The 18,082-nt window shown below is 48.3% G+C and overlaps 2 pseudogenes across 1 annotated transcript in view; one reads left to right on the top strand and one right to left on the bottom strand.

Moving 5' to 3' along the window:
• The window catches only part of LOC144108178 (putative glutamate receptor), a 16,483-nt pseudogene extending 15,693 nt beyond the window's left edge, over nt 1–790 (top strand).
• A 10,403-nt stretch (nt 791–11,193) lies between these two features.
• Nucleotides 11,194–18,082, bottom strand: part of LOC144106259 (ATP-binding cassette sub-family C member 3-like) — a 72,972-nt pseudogene continuing 66,083 nt past the window's right edge. Inside the window, exon 27 of the transcript XR_013308946.1 lies at nt 11,194–11,484. The product of XR_013308946.1 is annotated as an ATP-binding cassette sub-family C member 3-like (transcript). The remainder of the gene's footprint in view (nt 11,485–18,082) is intronic.

The following is an 18,082-nucleotide window of genomic DNA, read 5'->3' as shown; positions in this document are numbered from 1 at the left end:
TTAAACTTATATTGAGGGCAACACCGCGAGTTATGGTATGAAATTTCAAAGATTTAATGTTAAGATACAAGAAGAGAGCATGTGGAATAGGAAAAAATAGCGAATTATTGAAATCTTTGCCGAAATCAAGAATTAGAATTAGGCATGGGCAGGACATGAAATGCGAAGGCAAGATAAACGATGGTCCTTAAGGTCTAATGAACTGGATTTCAAGAGAATACAAGCCTAGCAGAGGGGCGGGAGGAAGTAGTGGGCGGATGAGATTAAGAAGCTTGAGGGGATAAGACGGCCGCAGCTGGCACAGGAGAGGTTTGGTTGGAGATATGCGGAGAAGGCATTTGTTCTGCATTGAACGTAGCTTCGCTGATGAATAAGCTAAAGGAACTTCTTTAATCCCTCGTTTGTGCATAAAGAACTCAGTAAGTGATGCGCAGTAAAACGTAACACAACCCTTCAGTACGCGGCGCCACCTGCTCGCAGCATCCGGCGACTGGTGGAGGCCGGCCTGGTCAACTACTGGTGGACCCGTGCCACGGGTGACGTGAGCCGCTGCGGCGGTTCGTCCTCTTCCTCGGGCCCTGAGCAGGCCTCCACGCTGGGCTTCGCCGACGTCTTCGGCGTCTTCGTGTTGTGGCTCGCCTGCGCCGGCATTTCGGCCCTCGTCTTCTTCGCCGAACTATGCACTCCGCGCACGGACGAGATGTCCAAGAAACTGGCCGCCGCCGCGGCCTCCAGATGTCGCCACAGGTGGCGTGCAGGCAGGCTTCCCAGGTCGCGCAGTAGAGTGTGATTTGCCGGTGTTGTTCGGTTGGCGAATACCGCACATTAGTGTAGTACTAGAGATAGCGGTAGTCCTTAGGAGGATTAGGAGGCGGATAAGCTTTATCTGATAACAAAGATAAAAACCTTCACGGGAGGGCTCCTCCAGCCTAACCCGGTCAATCAGCTTGCGCTGTTCACCAGCTCGTGTGGCCTTAGGATAACTGATCGAGACTGTATTGTGTTTTGATGGACAATACGTGTTTTAGACTGTAGTTACGTGCTGAATGGGTAACTATGTATTCACTTGTTTTTCTTGCTGCGATTATTACTACTACTTATACCACTGTTTCCTTTTCCTTTGTTTTATCACAGTTATGTTACTGAATTGGAACTTTGTTTTCATAGCTACCCTAATTTTATTCCAGCTTATTAGTTGTTACTGTGGCTTATCCTGATAACTGATCTCTTATGCTGCCCGTAATTATGACTCTATTTTGCTTCCATGCCCCCACCCTCCTAATTTAATGCCCTGCTGGGCCTTTAGGGTACTTAAATAAATAAATAAATAAATAAATAAATAAATAAATAAATAAATAAATAAAATATTACGGCAGACAGGGGGAAGTGGACTTCTTGACAGCACAAAATGAACAAGGGGATGGAACTGAGCCTCAGACCGCTAGATAATCTCTCGGAAAGAGGCAAACAGCTTTCGGCAACGATGCAGCTTCTTGTTGGTGCGGACGTCAAGAGTTTGGATCGAGGGGTGGGGGGGGGGGAGATTTGTACATTGTTTTCTCAGCCGTAAATATTTCTTTGCTGGCTGGACACGTCATTGTACCCAGAAAGAGACAGAGATTAGTTTTACACCGAACGATAGATGGACGAAGCTGTTCTCAGTGTACCATAAGCGAGTTATCACACGTCCCGGAGTCACTGCCCACGTCCGTATATCTTTATGTCCCGAGATATTGCTCGAGCGGGGACACGGAACGATAGTCACGAACGATTTCTTTTCGCGCTCGCCCCCCCCCCCCCCCCTGACAACACTGTATTCAAAGAAAGCTACACTGAATTATCAGCCAGAAAAGCAAATGGCCCACCGCTCAGGGCTGCGGAGCGGCTGAGGTGGTCTCACAGCGGCGCTGTTATCTCGCACCGCCTAGTGGCCACAGTGCCCCCAGTGACGACAAATTTCTCCCTCGCTCTCGCGATGTTGATTGTCACGCTTGATAAATTTCTAGTGTGGCGTTCGGCTGCTCTGCTACTGACAGTCGCCACGAAGGGGAGCGCGTATCGCCAATGGTCGAGCACACTGCGCTGTACCAGATCAAGCGGATGGCCATAGAGCATCAAACCACGGCACTATGAAGGAACGAGGATCCGTTTTGTTATATGTTGTATATTTATGTTGCCATCACGTCAACTAGCGCTGCATACCGCCTGCGTTCACCGCTGCTAGATTTTAGGCGACACGGCCTAAGGTGCCGCGGCGGCTGCCGTCACGCTTCGCTGCCCTCAGCGCTGGTCCATTTACTTTTCCAGCCGTTAGTACAGCGTAGCCTCGTTTGAATACCGAGTTGTCAGGGAGTGTACAGAAGATAAATGACACCGAGAAGAAAAAGAAATCATTCGTGGCTATCGCTTCGTATCGTACCGTATCGTATCGTACATCGTATCGTATCGTATCGTGGAAAAGAAAATACAAGTGCGTCGCGCAGTTAAAAATGTGGAAACTAGCTCGACTCACTCGCCCGGCTGAGTGCGCAGACCATCCGCCGATATCGCTGCGTCGATAAGCGATAAGTGCCTAGCTTTCTTTCTGGCCTGCGCTTGCTCAGTGTTAAAAAAAAAATTGGAAGATGCGCACTCGCAGCATGCGCACGCAGTTCAGTTCTTTAAAGTAAGAAACCGCGAAAAGGACCGAAATCAGGTACCGACCAGCCACAACGCGGACATCCTTCCCACGTTGTGTTATTTCAGCGGGCACGTTTTGATTTTTCCGCTATCCTGATCATCATCATCATCATCATTTGCCCACATTTTAATCCCGAAGTGCACGCCGCAGACTATAGAAGCGAAGACGAAGACGCTGCAAACTCATCATCGCCATCGGCTGCGGTAAGCGAGCGGTGCCCTGCCGTGCATCGCAATCACTTTGCTGATGATGCCATCTGGATTTGCACTCGATAAGTCGTGTTCGCAAGCAGCGCCGATGAGCCGCAAAGCAACGCTAAGGAACGTCGCCGGCAACGTGGGTCCCGGATCCGTGGCCGCGTCCCGTGGCGGGCAGCAGCCGCAAGTAACAATGCTGCCGCTGTTACGTCACGTTCCCGGCCGACCCATGGCTATGCCTAATGCTGTGACGCACGTCATCGATGATTACGTAATCTATGAAAGCCTAGAACCCTTTTCCATAAGCTATATGGCAAACGCCCTCGATGATGAGCGAACTGGGCTTCCCGTCGGTCTGGAATTGCCATCCGCAGTAGCCCCGCCTCCAGTGTCACGTGAGCTGCCAAACCTTGCCCCGGCTCGAACCGCGACCCCTGCGGCAAAGAAGACTGAATCGAAGCCGATCCCGGTTACAAATCCGACTCTAGATCCGGTTCTGTCCCAAGTCATGGCCCTCGCCGCCTCCCTGTCCCAGAACCAGACTCTTGCCACGGAAAACCAGAACCCGGTTGTGATCCCGGTGCCAGCACCGCCTCTGATCCCGATCCCGATAACGCGTACGACTGCTAAGCAGACTCCCCGCGTGCGGGTATTGGGGAGGAGGCACGTGCCTACGTCCCGAAGGCCTCCGCTGTTGAGGATCAAGCCCCCGAGCAGCTGGACGGTTGACGAGGTGGCGCACTACATCCAGAGGCTTCCGGGATGTGCGAAATACGCCGAGGCATTTCGCGAGCAACTCATCGACGGAGAAGCTTTATTCCTGCTCAACGAGCATCATCTGATGAAGGCGATGAGCTTGAAACTAGGACCAGCTGTCAAGATCTGCGCCGTCATACGGTCACTGCGAGAAAATCTGTAGTGAAATTGTGTTCCCTCAAGTTCCTCGCTTTCAGACCTCTGTTTAGCGCGTTGCCCGTGGGAAGGACCTCGCTTCCTTTGCCTTGAGAGAAACGCGCTGAGAAATCTTATCTACGAAAGCGGGTGACAAGTCCGTGTTAAGATTCAGTAAACGCGAGTGTGTTTTGTGTACTGATCCAAAGGTGTGCTTAAATGTGTTTTCCGCAGAATAAAATGTTTTTGCGTTGTCTCGATCGCCTGCCTCTAAATTTTGTTATTTCAATTTCTATAATTTGACTCAACCACCCGCAATTGCAGAGGGAAATCAATGGCATGAAACTCAGTTGGAAGGTAAGGGAGCATTGCTCTTGTCCATTGCCTTTTTGTGCTTTCACGACTCATTTCCAAAGGACGCAACTGCGTTCCTATCCTTTCTTCCTGTCCCCTCACCTCTTTCATTTCATTACTCCATTTTGCCTGCTATCTATCTACTCTCCCCAGCTCAGGTGCTTCGGTATCGTTGGCAGATTCCAGGGCTAGCAATTTTATTATTGTTTTTATTATTGTTTTTGTTATTATTTTTATTATTGTTTTAATAAACCACTTGTTTACTTACTACTTCCTGCAAAGACGATGCTCATCAAATGTTTTAAGGGGAGTGCGCTAATATAAGGTGTACACGCTCCAAGAGCGTGTACACCTTATACGGAAGCCTGCCGGGCTCGGTTCGTAACATAGACGAGACTGACACCTAGCAGGTTTAGTTAAAACGTAATCCCAACTTCTTCAGGGGCGACTAAATAGTTAGCACGCAACAGGCAGAAGACCTCGCTTCTCCGTAGTCACGTGAAACAGGATTTTAAAAAGCCTTGTTTGGTGTCAGAGTCTCATCTACAAGACGTTTCGCGCAGACTCCGGAGATAGTTTGATACTGATGCTCAGGCATCACTCGTGACACAGCCATCAGTACCGACTTGCATTTAACATGCAGAGTTCCTGTTCTGGTAAACATATTTTTTTCTTTTGGCACGCAATCGCACCGGCCCAAGGGCAGCGATGTTATCCTTGATGTTATCCTCAGTTTATCCTCGTATATCAAACGGGGCGAATCGCCCAGATGGTGGGCCAGATCTTTCTCGACGTAACCTCATCGGGGTGCCGCTAGGCTCCCTCTCGCTACGCTGTTCAGACATTACGTAGTTGCATTACGCCTTGCACACCGACAACAGCGGGAGCAAGACACGTGTGTTGTCAAATATTTAAAAATCATTTTCCCTAGTTCGAACCCGACCACGGCGGCAGCGTTTCGATGGAGGCGAGACGCAAAGGCGCCCGTGTGCTGTGCGATGTAAGTGCACGTTAAAGATCCCCAGGTGGTCGAAATTATTCCGGAGCCCTTCACTACGACACCTCTTTCTTCCTTTCTTTTTTCACTCTCTCCTTTATCGCTTCCCTTAAGGTGCGGTTCAGGTGTCCGCCTCGATGTAAGACATGATTATTGTACTGCAGAAACCACCTTCCTACCTCAAAAAGCCTAATTAAAGAAATTCTGGTTCATCAGAAAACACCTTCCAAACTCAAAGAACCTATTAAAAAAAATTCTGGTTCACTTTCACTGGAAAACCTGGTATAATGGAAGTGCACCCGGAAGAACATATTCGAGCATACATAAAAAGAACTTTTTTTCGCAAAAAAATCACAACGTCTACTTGCCAGACAGCCCTGTTTTTCATCAATTCGCGAAACCTAAACTTTATACAGGTATAAAAAGAAACTGTTTGCACCCAGCCGTCGAGATATTTTTTCTGTCGGCACACTACTTAGAGCGTAATGAGGCGATAGGTATGATTTTGTCTTACAGAAAGTGTGTCGCGTATTAAGAAAAGGCAAACACGACATATATTGAAAATATTCATATTATGGAAGAGTATATCTCCCCAAATCTTAACCAGGAGACCCAGAACTTTAATATATAATTGCGTGTTCTGTCGGCATTACCCATGCTTGTTTTCGAGAGCCTCTTAGAAATTCTTCAAGTTTAAAAATGCTGTCGATTGCGAGCAAGAAATGTGTGTTGCTAAATTTTTGAAAATCGTTCACAAAGAAGGACCCCTATAATTTCATTCCAACTTTCAGAAATGATACTTCTAAATACACTCAATCATATCCTTTAAAAATGTGTTGCTTTAGTTTCCAGACTTACAGAGTAATGAATTTCAAAACTAAAAATGATATTGATGAATTAGAAAAGGTTCAAAACCTAGTTGTTCGTTTTTTTTTAAATACTTAACTAGCAGAAATTTCAGTGCGCCAGCAGCGCAGAAGTCGCTAGGGTGGGTTTCACTGCAGAGACGCAGATACGTACTATTACTGAAATTACATAAGATACACCATTCTAAAACAGGTATTGGCCGTGACCATTATTTATTTCAGCCAGTCTATATATCTGCAAGGAGGAACCACACTTTCAAAGCAAAAGAAATTAAATGGAGAACTTATTTACTAAAAATGTCATTTTTCAAAAAACAATAGATAAATGGAATAAGTTGCCACAGGAAGTCGTTTCAACAAAATCTAATGAATCGTTTGCCACGTTGCTGTAATTGATGCGTGTGTTTGTATCAAAGTATGCTGCAATGTATTTTTTTGAAATTTTTACTTCTTTTCCTGCCACTATGTCCTATGATTATGTTGTAACTCCCCCCCCCCCCCCCCACTGTAATGCCAAACATGCGCTGTGGGTATTGTGATAAATGGATTAATAAATAAATAAAATTCTCTTAGCAGGATTGCTGCTAGCCCTAGAGAGATAAGGCAGAAGAGTGTGGTCCCAACTTGAAGCTACTATAAGTGGTCAATGAGTGCGGAAAAATTTCTTTGACTTTAAAGAGGCCTTAAGAACTAATAAAATAATTTTCACACAAATATCCGCTGAAAACGCAGACCGGACTTGCGTTTTCAATATCTCATGTATAGACCCACAAGAATGGTCACCTCAGCAAGGACTGAAATTTGAAGGCTGTAGCAACACAGACAAACAAATTTCGATACTTACTGAGCCGGAGTTCCCGGGCTCGAACCCCACCGTGGCGGCCAAGTTTCGACGGAGGCGAAACGCAAAGGCGCCCGTGTGTTGTGCGATGTCAGTGCACGTTAAAGAACCACAGGTGGTCGAAATTATTTCAGAACCCTCCACTACGGCATCTCTTTCTTCCTTTCTTCTTTCACTCCCTCCTTTATACCTTCCCTTGCGGCGCGGTTCAGGTGTCCAAAGATATATGGGACAGATACTGAACTAATCACGCGCACAACCTGGACACATTTCTTATTGTGTAAATAGTTTGTACATATTACTTCTCCCCCTATCCTCTCTTCCTGTCCCCTCACCACTTTCATTTCATTTCTTCATTCTGCCTGCTGTCCTTTATTTCCGCTGCCCCAGCTCAGGTGCTTCAGTACCGATGGCAGATGCCGGGGCTAGCAAAAATCTTTTCCTTCCTTTTTACTATTATTTTAATAAAGCCACTACCACCACCATACTGCGCTGTTTTCTTTCTCCAAAAACCAATTGTCCTTTGACGAAAGATTTATTCTAGATTCAGTTTTTTAGAAAATGGAAAAGTGCAAAATCCTACCTGACAAGGGCTAGCTCCAGGCATGTTTTCCGTTGAAAGAACAGAGAAGGAATTGGAGACAGGTATCGTCGCAGCTACTTTGCTGGAATCCTCATCCGTCATGCTTGCATCGGCGTCAAGCACACCGATAGATAGCGCCGCGTTATCTGTGTCGCTGCGGATCGATGTCGCCGCGGCGTCTTGCCGAGGCTGCCCGGGAGCCATGGCGGATTCGGCGGTAGGCGTTTCCGGTGTATCGGGATGGTCTCCGGTGGTAATCTTCGACGAGGAAACGTTTAAGCTCTTGTCCACAGGTTGCGAGGAACGCGACGGTGGTGGCCCATCCATTATTGATAGCCTAGCCTCTAAACTTCCGGGCCAAAAAGCTTCAAAAAATGGCAGTGGTTTAGCTCGGCTATGCCAGGATATGCGTAGCGAAAGCTAAGGCATAGCTTGGTTAGCCTCGGTTAATCTTGATTGCAAGTCCAGGTTAGTCTGGTTGTCTGGCTAGTTGTTGTCACATGGTTTGTAACGCGGTAGGTCACGTGGTGCCGTACGACCACGGTGGGAATGCAAGCACGGGGAAACTGGGAGTTCGTGGCCGATGTAGCTTTCGCTACAAAAGTAGGTGCGATGCGAACATGCGTCTGGTCGACACGGCTGCTTGCAGCGCCACCAATTATTAATGTAACTGCCACGGTGGGCAGTTTGCTCACAATTCAGAGGGGGCAGGTTGTGCTGACATCGCAAGGTCACTTGACCTAGGTGGTCCACCTGACTTCTAGGTTGCTTCTCTTGGGATTTTTTGTATATTTTTCGCTCAAACTCACAGTTCTGCGGCACGAACTCCTTAACACTTAAGAACGCCCCCAAAATTTTCTGAGCGCTGCATTCCCCCTCCCTCTCATTCCAGCCTTTCTTTTTCACCTGCGCTGTTCACACCCTGCGGATATATTAAAATGAAAAACGCTCCCGACCGCGGCGGCTGCGTTTTTATGGAGGCAAAGCGCTAAGGAGCCCGTGGGCTGTGCGATGTCAGTGCACGTTGAAGATCCCAGGTGGTCGAAATTATTCCGGAGCCCTCCACTACGGCACCTCTAATTCTTCCTTTCTTCTTTCACTCCCTTCTTTATGCCTTCCCTTACGGAGCGGTTCAAGTGTCCGCAGATATATGAGACAGATACTGCGCCATTTCCTTTCCCCAAAAACCAATTATTATTATTAAAATGTAAAAACAAAAATAAGAAGAGTGTCGATTTGTTGACCAAAATAGTTCCTATTCTAGTAGGGACCGGAAGATATTCTAGGAAATGGTCACTCTTTTTCGCCGTCGCATGAAGTACGGCACTGCTTTTAATTGTAGGCATAGTTCACCCAATAAAACATACTTTTTCACGTCAGCCTGCTTTTTCATCCTTTTCACTGTCCTCAGATGATAGTAAACCACCGCGAAAATAAATAGTGAATTTTTTTTTAAATTACTCGCCATGGTAGCTCAGTGGTTAAGGCGCTCGGCTACTGAAAAGGAGTAACCGGGTTCGAACCCGACCGCAGCGGCTGCGCTTCGCTGGAGGCGAAAAAGGCGCCCATGTGACGTGCTCTGTCAGTGCACGTTAAAGATCCCCACGTGGTCGAAATTTTTCCGGAGCCCTCCACTACGGCACCTCTCTCTTCCTTTCTTCCTTCACTCCCTCCTTTATCCCTTCCCTTACGGCGCGGTTCAGGTGTCCGCCGAGATGTGAGACAGATACTGCGCCATTTCCTTTCCCCAAAAACCAATTTTTAATTTTCATTTCTTTAAGCGCTTCTGCTTCCGGGCGCAGGTTCACATGCATGGGGTACAACATTTGACAAATGCAATTCGTTCGCAGTTGCTGACTTTGATGTCTAGCAGAAGCTCGTGTTGTTGTTTATTACGTGAAAATATAAGAAATATCCGCGATTTTTTGTACGAGTGTTTTTTTTTGTGAATAAATAAATGTTCTTTACGAATTAAGTCCTCGGAGTCCTGTGTGCGCTCGCATACTATATATGTAGATATTACAGTGAACAAAACAACTAACCTTTCGGCTTTATTACAGGAGAAAAATGGCGAAGATATTGTTTGCAAGCAGGCTCTTTTTCTTTTTATTGTTTTACCGGTGGCGTATAACAGCCCCCGACAAAAAATTGGAGGACGCTTAAGCTTCTTCTTTAAGAGTAAGACGCGACAGCGTGTCGAAGCTTTGCCGAGGAGTGCACGGAACGCCATCGACCGTTCGGCGCGACGCGTGGCCGTTTGGACAATTTTTTTTTTAATGAAAGGACGTCTGTCTCACATATCTCAGCGGACACCCGAACCGGGCCGTAAGGGAGGGAAAATGAAATGAACAATTGCTTTTAAGGAAAGGAAATGACGCCTGTCTCACATTTCTCGCTGGGCACCCGGATCGCGCCGTAAGGAAAAGAAAAATCGATCGATCGATTTATCAATCAATCGATCGATCAATCAATCGATAATAATTCGATCGATCAATAAATCTATCAATCAATCCATCCATCCATCCATCAATCAATCAATCTATCAATCGATCTTTAACGCTGTCGCGTTAAAATCCCTTCCCTTACGGCGTGGTTCGGGTATCCACCGAGATGCGCCATTTTTCGCACACGGCCAAAGACGCCGACGACACCGGCTTTTCTGCGGCACGAGCTCCTTAACGCTGTCGCGTTAATATTTGTGGCTACGCTACTCGCTCAAGGCGCGCAACTCATTACACCTCACGACGGAATAGATGTGAAGAGAGGACATGCGCTCGCCCTCTCTTCACCTCTCCGTCGTGTCCTGCAGCCGGTCAAGACCAGGCTGATTGTAAGCAGATTTAAAGGGCTTGGCAATGCGATCACAAGCATCCTAGTATTAAACTCACAGTTGCCGCTGATTTCGCCCAGCGAAGCATACGACCGACTGCCCTTCGTTTTGTTCATTTGTAACTAAGGGGGGGGGGGGGGGGGGGTCCGTGATGGCGTTGACGCAAAACAAAGGTAAGCTTGCGTTGCCCCTCGGCCGTATACCGGAAAAAACGGCTTGTTGGTGGATTCAGAATTATATGTACTTAATGCCTTTCAGATGGAGTACTCAGAGCTCCAAAAGACTCATGTCCCCATTGTCATTGGGTACTGAAGCTTATAGGCGGCTCTGTTCTCTTCAGAAACGACCGCTGTGAACGCTCAACTTCTAAAGGAAACTTTCGCAAGACTCATGGTTAAAGAAACCTGTGTACGCTTCATGCTGCATCAGTGATTACAATATTTCGGTTAGCACGATATAGCAAGCGTATGACCCCGTTTTCAACAGCCCTGTGGTGACACTGCCCTGTCTGATGTCTCAACAAGTAAGTGTAGAATCAAGTTCTAACCGACAAACTTTATTTCCCTTAGATTGGAAAAATAATTACATAGCACAATCTTCCTGCGGCTTTTTACCGACAAAACGGAATCGTTGATGGTAAAAACTATATTCCGAATGTGTTACTCGCCATAGTGTTTGGGACTTGCTAGTAATTGAATATGAGGCAAGACTTGCTCACTATAATCGCTGCTCATTTTCTATTTTTAAGCAGGTTCATTACGTAGGATTCATTCCTGCTGTGACCGGAAATAAACGTGACCCTTTGGTACATACTCTTGTTCGTTGCGAAGCTTTGTCGACGCATTTAGGTGGAGTCTAAAGTCTCCTAACAGTTCCTTGACTTATTCCAGTGCTGACTTAAATTAATTGCATCGATTGTAATCGCTCGATTCTTGCCCACACATATTGGGGTGCGGATTTAATACACGTGTATCCACTGCAGATATTCTTCCCGAATTAGGGCAATGTGTGTCATAAATATGGTTTTGTGTTGAGATGAGATGAGTGAAGAGCACTGCTGATGATGTGCGCGCACGCCGTCCAGCATTTCATAGTTCGGTGCAGCACGTGAAATCTCTGAAGCTTGTCTGGAATGGCAAAACTCCTGCGTTCTTGGCCATGCCGTGGAAGGCGGAGTTCGGGTCGGAGAGCAGTTCCTGCACTGCACCATACTCCAGGACAGCGCCTTCGGCCATGACGAGAATTCTGCGGCGGAGAAAAGCGAAGAACGTTGACTTAAGTTCACAAGTCATTAAGTTGACTATGACACAGAGCTCGAAAAATAAAACGCTGAATCTGTAGCAAACGTTATTACAACGAAAGCAAACATTGGCGGAGACGGGGAGAGAATACGCCAAAATCGCCTTCATGCTTAAACAGGTATAGAATCACAGGCTTGACTCCTTGGCCACAGACCATACAAGGCCCCTTTTTGAAACTGAAGTTAACCAATGTGGATCTCCACAACACGAAGGAGAAAATACTAACGAATCGTTTAAGTTACACGCAGCACAAACAAATTTGTTTTGTTTGTTTTGTGCAACGACAGCAGTTAGTGCCGCAGCTCGTAAGACCATGGTAACGTATGGCGATGTCCGCAACGAGCAGCCTAAAAAAATCTCAAGCAAAACAAACGGCGGCGTACATGTAGACTCACGCCAGCATGTGCTGGCAGGCCAGCTGTGTCTCGTTCCCTCCCTCTCTTATGCGGTGGGAAAGCTGACAATAGGCGCCTTTAGCATACCGTGTACCGTGTTATCGTTAGCGGAGTACCGGAAGCCCGAGGGTTGTCAGTGCGCATGCGCAGATCGCCTCGAGGGCGCCAGATGGCGCCATGCACCCGTTAGTAGCAAAAATGAAGACTTGCAGAACTTGATAGAAATATGCGGTACAGAGGGAGATAGATTAGAGTTCAAGTTTAATAAGGCAAAATCTGCGGTCATGATATTTAATGATGAGGGCGGCGAGCATAGAATACAGGAGTTCACGCTAGAATTAGTGGATGAGTGCAAGTATCTTGGGGTGTGGATAAATAACAGTGCTGAGTATCTGACAGAGCCTGAAGAATATGTAATGAATAAAGCTAGTAGGAATGCGGCTGTCAAGAAAAATAGGGCATTGTGAATTACAATAGGTGTGAAGTGGTAAGAGGGATCTGGAAAGGGGTGATTGTTCTTAGCCTGACTTTCGGTAATGTGGTCCTGTGCATGAGACCAGATGTTCAAGCAAGGTTAGAAATCAAACAACGTGGCGTTGGGAGGCTAGCTTTGGGAGCACATGGAAATACACCAAATCAGGGGGTACAAGGTGATGGGATGGGCGTCGTTCGAGAGCAGGGAAGCTAGCAGTAAGATAGCATTTGAGCAGCGACTGAGAAAAATAGGGGAAAAGCAGTGGGCTAGGAAAATTTTCAGATACCTGCATATAAAGAATGTTGACACGAAATGGAGAAAGCGAACTAGAAAATAGACAAGCAAATATCTGGACAGCAGTAAGGGGGCAAATCAGCAATTATCGGTTAAGAGCAAGGCTAAAGAAACAGAGAGAGAGCTCAGTGGAAAACAGGGATGCTGACGAAATCGGCACTGGGAACATATACACGATATTTAAGCAGGAAATTTCCAAAGGAAATATCTATGATAATTGTAGGGGAAGCTCTTTGTTGTTTGAGGCCATGACAGGAGTTTTGCGGACTAAGACATATAGAGTCAGGTACCACGAGATAGACACGTTGTGTATTGCGTGCGGAGAGGAGTAGGAAACGACTGAACACTTGATACTTTGCTGCAGAGGGCTTGACCTTACAGTGGAAAGCAGCGGGGCTGATTTATCCAAGGCATTGGGGTTTTAGGATAGTGAAGGGAAAGTGGATTTTAAGCGGGTAGAAGTAACCAAGCGAAGGTTATACGATTGGTGGCTAAAATCAAGACAAGAGTAAAATTTCACAAGTCATAGCTAGGTGGCTTGAACCACCGCCCAATTTATAGGGTTCAGCCGTATCCATCCATCCATCCAGCTGCGCGTGCACCTGCAGCATCGGGACCAATCAGCGCGTGTTCGCTGGTTATGAGCGGGCTCCTGGTAGTCCGGTAACGGTACTCCGGGCAAGGGAACATGGTACATGGTATGCTAAAGGTATCTAATAATAGACCCTGTTGATGCACAAGCGTTACGACGTGCTCAAGGCAAAAAAAGAAAAGCTGTGAGCCCGTCAAATCACCGCAGTTCGCGCAGTTCAACGCGAAGTGAAGACCCTGCAGTGAGTGCCGCGGAAGCTAAAGCAAGAAGGCATCTGAGGCAAGCAAAAGCCGAATCATCCGCTAAGTCTTTTCACGAGTAATTTCGGGGCAATCTGTTTGGTTACAGTTCTTCACCGTGCGGTCGTCTGCAGCTCCAAAATTACCTCATTTACGAGTACCATCGCCTTTCCAAACTGCGATACAGGAGGCGTTCCCGACTGCCGACCTCACAACATTCCAGCTGTGCATTTAGATGATGGTGTATATTGCATTACGTTGCTATAACTGCGGAGAAAATTTTTCATTCGCCCGTGATTTACATTACGTAATTAACGTTCACAAAGACTGCTCCCTATACTGCAGTTGGCGGTACTCAGTGGCTTTGCGTGCTTGATTCAAACTGAGGTAGAAACGCTCTTACTAAAGGCTGGTTTCCAGAAATAGCACCAGTGGTTATGGCGCTCGGCTGCTGACCCGAAATACGCGTGTTCGATCTCGGCAGAGGCGGTCGCATTTCGATGGAGGCGAAATTCGAGAGGCCCGTGTACTGTGCGGTGTCAGTGCACGTTGAAGAACCCCAGGTGGTCGAAATTACCCGCAGGCCTCCACTACGGCATCCCTCATAGCCTGAGTCGCTTTAGCTACGACGATAAAGCTCATAAAACAATAAAACACTTGTGGTTTGTTTCAACATTCTGCCACTAATTTAAAACGTTGAGACGTTAAATGCGCATACAACGCATATCATGAAGTAAAATAATATTGCTTGAAAACGGTAGACACCTTGGCTTGTTGGTGCATGATACGAAGAAATGCATTGCACGACCAAGGAAGGGAAAAACAAAACAACACATATACTGTGCTCACTGCCAATAGTGTTGCATTTGGGTTGCAAGCCCCAAGGGTAGCGTTGGCCTGGCGGCCTGGGGCAAAGCAGGAAACATCCGAAGGTCCCGGCAAAGGATGAGTCGACTGGCAACAGAACAACTTATTTATTCTGGCATCGCAAAAGAGCAGCCGGTCAGGGCGACCACGTTACTCGAAGGACGAAATCGAAGTCTCTCGTTGGCGTCCGGGGCAGCTCTCTTTATATACCCTCGGAGTCGAGGGCAAGAGGGAACGGCTTGGGAAGAGTCATCCGATACGGCGACGCTTGAACATGTTCAGGCGTGACGGGCGCGTCCGCCAGGCCGGCGCCGGTCAGACCTCCTCGCCTCCCAGTTGAGGAGCTCCTCTCCCCGGCTGCCGCGCTTTGACAAGCGTGGGCAAAACATGCACACACACACACACGCACGCACGACGACACGTGGCACTGAAACATGCCTGGACGCGCTTGGCGGGAGGCGTTGCGGCCGCGATGAACGAAGCCGCGGCGTCCGTTGCATCCGCGCCGGCTATACCGCGCGTCGTAGGTAGGCGAGACGTAACAGACCGCCCCGCCGGGAGAAGGAGATCCCGATGGTCAGGGGACTGCATCCGCTGTCCAGAGGGATGTCGCTCGATGATGCTCGTAAACGAAACCGGTCGTCCCTCGACGTTGCTTGAGCGCAGCGCACAGAGAAGGCCTCGTTCTCAGGTTCAGGATCACACCGGGCACTGCAAAGTCACTTCAGGAGAGTTGCCATTTTTGTGCTCGTTCCCAGCAAGCGTTAGAACTACGCCGAAACGCAACCGCTCAGTCAGCAAGCACGAGACAACCCTCACTAAGCTCTGCCAGGCTCTTTCCCCTTTTATACTTTTCCTTACAGTAGTCAAAACAGCACTCAGAACGCGTCCACAAATTGGAAAATTGCACTAGAAAGCACATAATCACTTAGAAACACTAAACAAAAGTAATATGTTAAAAATCCTGCCTCAGGAAGAAAACATCAGTAACCAACAACTTTGAGGCGGATTCCTACGTTAGGGGCTTCGACTTAAGCCATCGGCGTTACCGTTGAGACTCCCCTTTTTGTAACGCACCTCAAAGGAATATTGTTGCAAAGCTAGGCTCCAGCGCAGGAGGCGGCCATTTTTGGGAGAGATGGTCTGCAGCCATTGGAGAGGGCAGTGATCCGTCTCAATGATAAACCTCGAGCCGGCTAGGTAGCATGACAATTTCTGAACGGCCCACACGAGACACGCACACTCTTTCTCGGTGGCGCTGTACGCCTGCTCACGACAGGTCAGCTTACGACTAGCATACAGGACGGGGTGTTCCACTTCTCCATTGTCCCTTTGGCACAGTACAACGCCCATGCCTCGCTCACTAGCATCGCACTGAACAACGAACCCTTTGGTATAGTCTGGCGATCGTAGCACAGGCTGGCTTGTTAGGGCGCTCTTTAGGGCGCTAAAAGCTCTCTCCTTTGTCTCGCTCCAGACGACTGTTTGGGGCTCTGTTTTTCTTAGAGCATCCGTCAGGGGAGCCGCGATATCGGAGTACCTGGGGATGTACCTCTGATAGTAGCCGGCGACACCCAAGAACGACCGAATATCGGTCTTCGTGCGCGGTTGCGGGAAGTCTCGCACAGCGGCCACCTTTATTTCAGAGGGGCGGCGACGACCCTGTCCAATCACGTGACCGAGGTATACAACCTCGGCCTGTGCTAATAATTGGCACTTGGGAGCTTTGACTGTCAAGCCCGCTTCGCGCAGGCGGGTTAGCACTGCCCGCAAGTGTGCCATATGCTCAGACCAGGATGCGGAGAATATCGCTACGTCGTCTAAATACGGTAAAGCGAATTCTTCCTGTCCTCGCAACACTTTGTCCATGAGGCTTGAAAAGCAGTATGGCGCGTTCTTCAAACCAAAACTCAAAACTTTAGGACGGAATGTTCCCATTGGTGAAATGAACGCCGCATACCTACTAGCCTCTTCTGTAAGTGGAACCTGCCAATAACCCCTGACAAGATCTAGGGTGGAAATAAACTGAGCGCTACTAACTTTCTCAAGGCGCTCCTCGATGTTAGGGATCGGATAAATTTGATCCTTAGTGATGGAATTAAGCCTGCGGTAGTCGACGCAAGGACGAGGTTCCTTGCCCGGTACCTCAACTAAAATCAAAGGGGAGGTATAATCACTCTCACCCGCCTCAATAACTCCGAGCTGTAGCATTTTCTTTACCTCAGCCTCCATAATATCGCGCTGGCGGGGTGACACCCGGTACGCCTTGGATCGTACTGGCTCTGGGGAGGTAAGTTCTATATCATGAGTAAGGACAGAAGTCCTACCAGGCCTCTCAGAGAACTGACCTTGAAACTCTTGTAAGAGTTGGTGTAGTTCGGTTTTCTGCTCAGCCGACAGCGGTGCTTTAATGATTAAGTCACTAATGACCTGATCAGTGTCTTCCCTGTTCGTCACTGAGCCTAGTCCCGGAAGCTCGACCGGAAGCTCTTCTAACTTTCCCGTGTCGGGCATTTCCTCTCCAGTACCTGGTGCCTTCAACGCTACAGGCTCAATTTTATCCAGTTCTGACGTGCTCGGAATATCAGCTTGCTGCGCCTCCGACCCTTTCTCATTGTTCGACAACGTCGGCCCCGAAACTACCGCCTTTGCAGCGAGCTCCCGAACTCTCGGTCTGGTTAAGGCCTGAACGCTAGCCTCACCAAACAAAAGCCCCTTCTCGCGCAGGAGGTGATCGGACCTGTTCGAAAATAGGTACGGGTACTGGGGGGGCAGCATAGATGACACTACGGCCTCCGTCTCAAGTGCTCCGAAAGGTCCTTCAATAAGCACCTTTGCTATGGGCAGACACACGCTATGAGCTTCCACGGCTTGCTTGATCCATGATCCATGCGCACTCGCCCGTGAACATATCGGGTTCTACGTAAGAGGGGTGAACTACATCCATTGTAGCTGCGGAATCACGAAGCACTCGGCACTCTTTCCCGTTCACGAGGAAGTCTCGCATGTAAGGCTCGAGAAGCTTCATGTTCTCGTCAGTGCTACATAATGACAAACACACGACTTCTCTTTTTGTTTCTGGACACTGCGCCGAAAAGTGACCCGGCTTCTGGCACGTATAACACACGCGCGCTTGCCTCCTCTCGAAACGCTTTCTGCGTTCGGCTTCGGCTGCCGCCGTCTCCTTACGTTCGGTCGGACTGCTTTCACTCGCATCCGCACTACGCGTGTCCCCCCTTGCTCTCATGGGTGTGAACTTCGGCCTCTCAGACTTGGAGCCAAATTCACCCTTTTGACCGTCCTTAGCTCCGCGAGCCCGACGCGTCACAAACTCCTCGGCTAGCTCGGCGGCTTTAGCCACTGTACTAACGTCTGGCCTATCCAAGACCCAGTACCGCACGTTCTCAGGTAACCGACTATAAAACTGTTCCAGCCCGAAACACTGCAGAATTTTCTCGTGATCACCAAACGCTTTCTCTTCTTTGAGCCACTCCTGCATGTTTGACATAAGCCTGTAGGCAAACTCTGTATATGACTCATTTCTGCCTTTTTCATTTTCCCGAAACTTCCGACGGAACGCCTCCGCTGACAGCCTGTACTTTTTTAGCAGACTCGATTTCACTTGGTCGAAATCCTCTGCCTCCTCTCTCTTCAAGCGAGCGACTACGTCGGCCGCCTCG

This window comes from Amblyomma americanum, chromosome 10 (genome assembly GCF_052857255.1).
Source record: "Amblyomma americanum isolate KBUSLIRL-KWMA chromosome 10, ASM5285725v1, whole genome shotgun sequence".
Classification (NCBI taxonomy): domain Eukaryota; kingdom Metazoa; phylum Arthropoda; class Arachnida; order Ixodida; family Ixodidae; genus Amblyomma; species Amblyomma americanum.
This window is presented reverse-complemented; position numbering and strand designations above follow the sequence as displayed.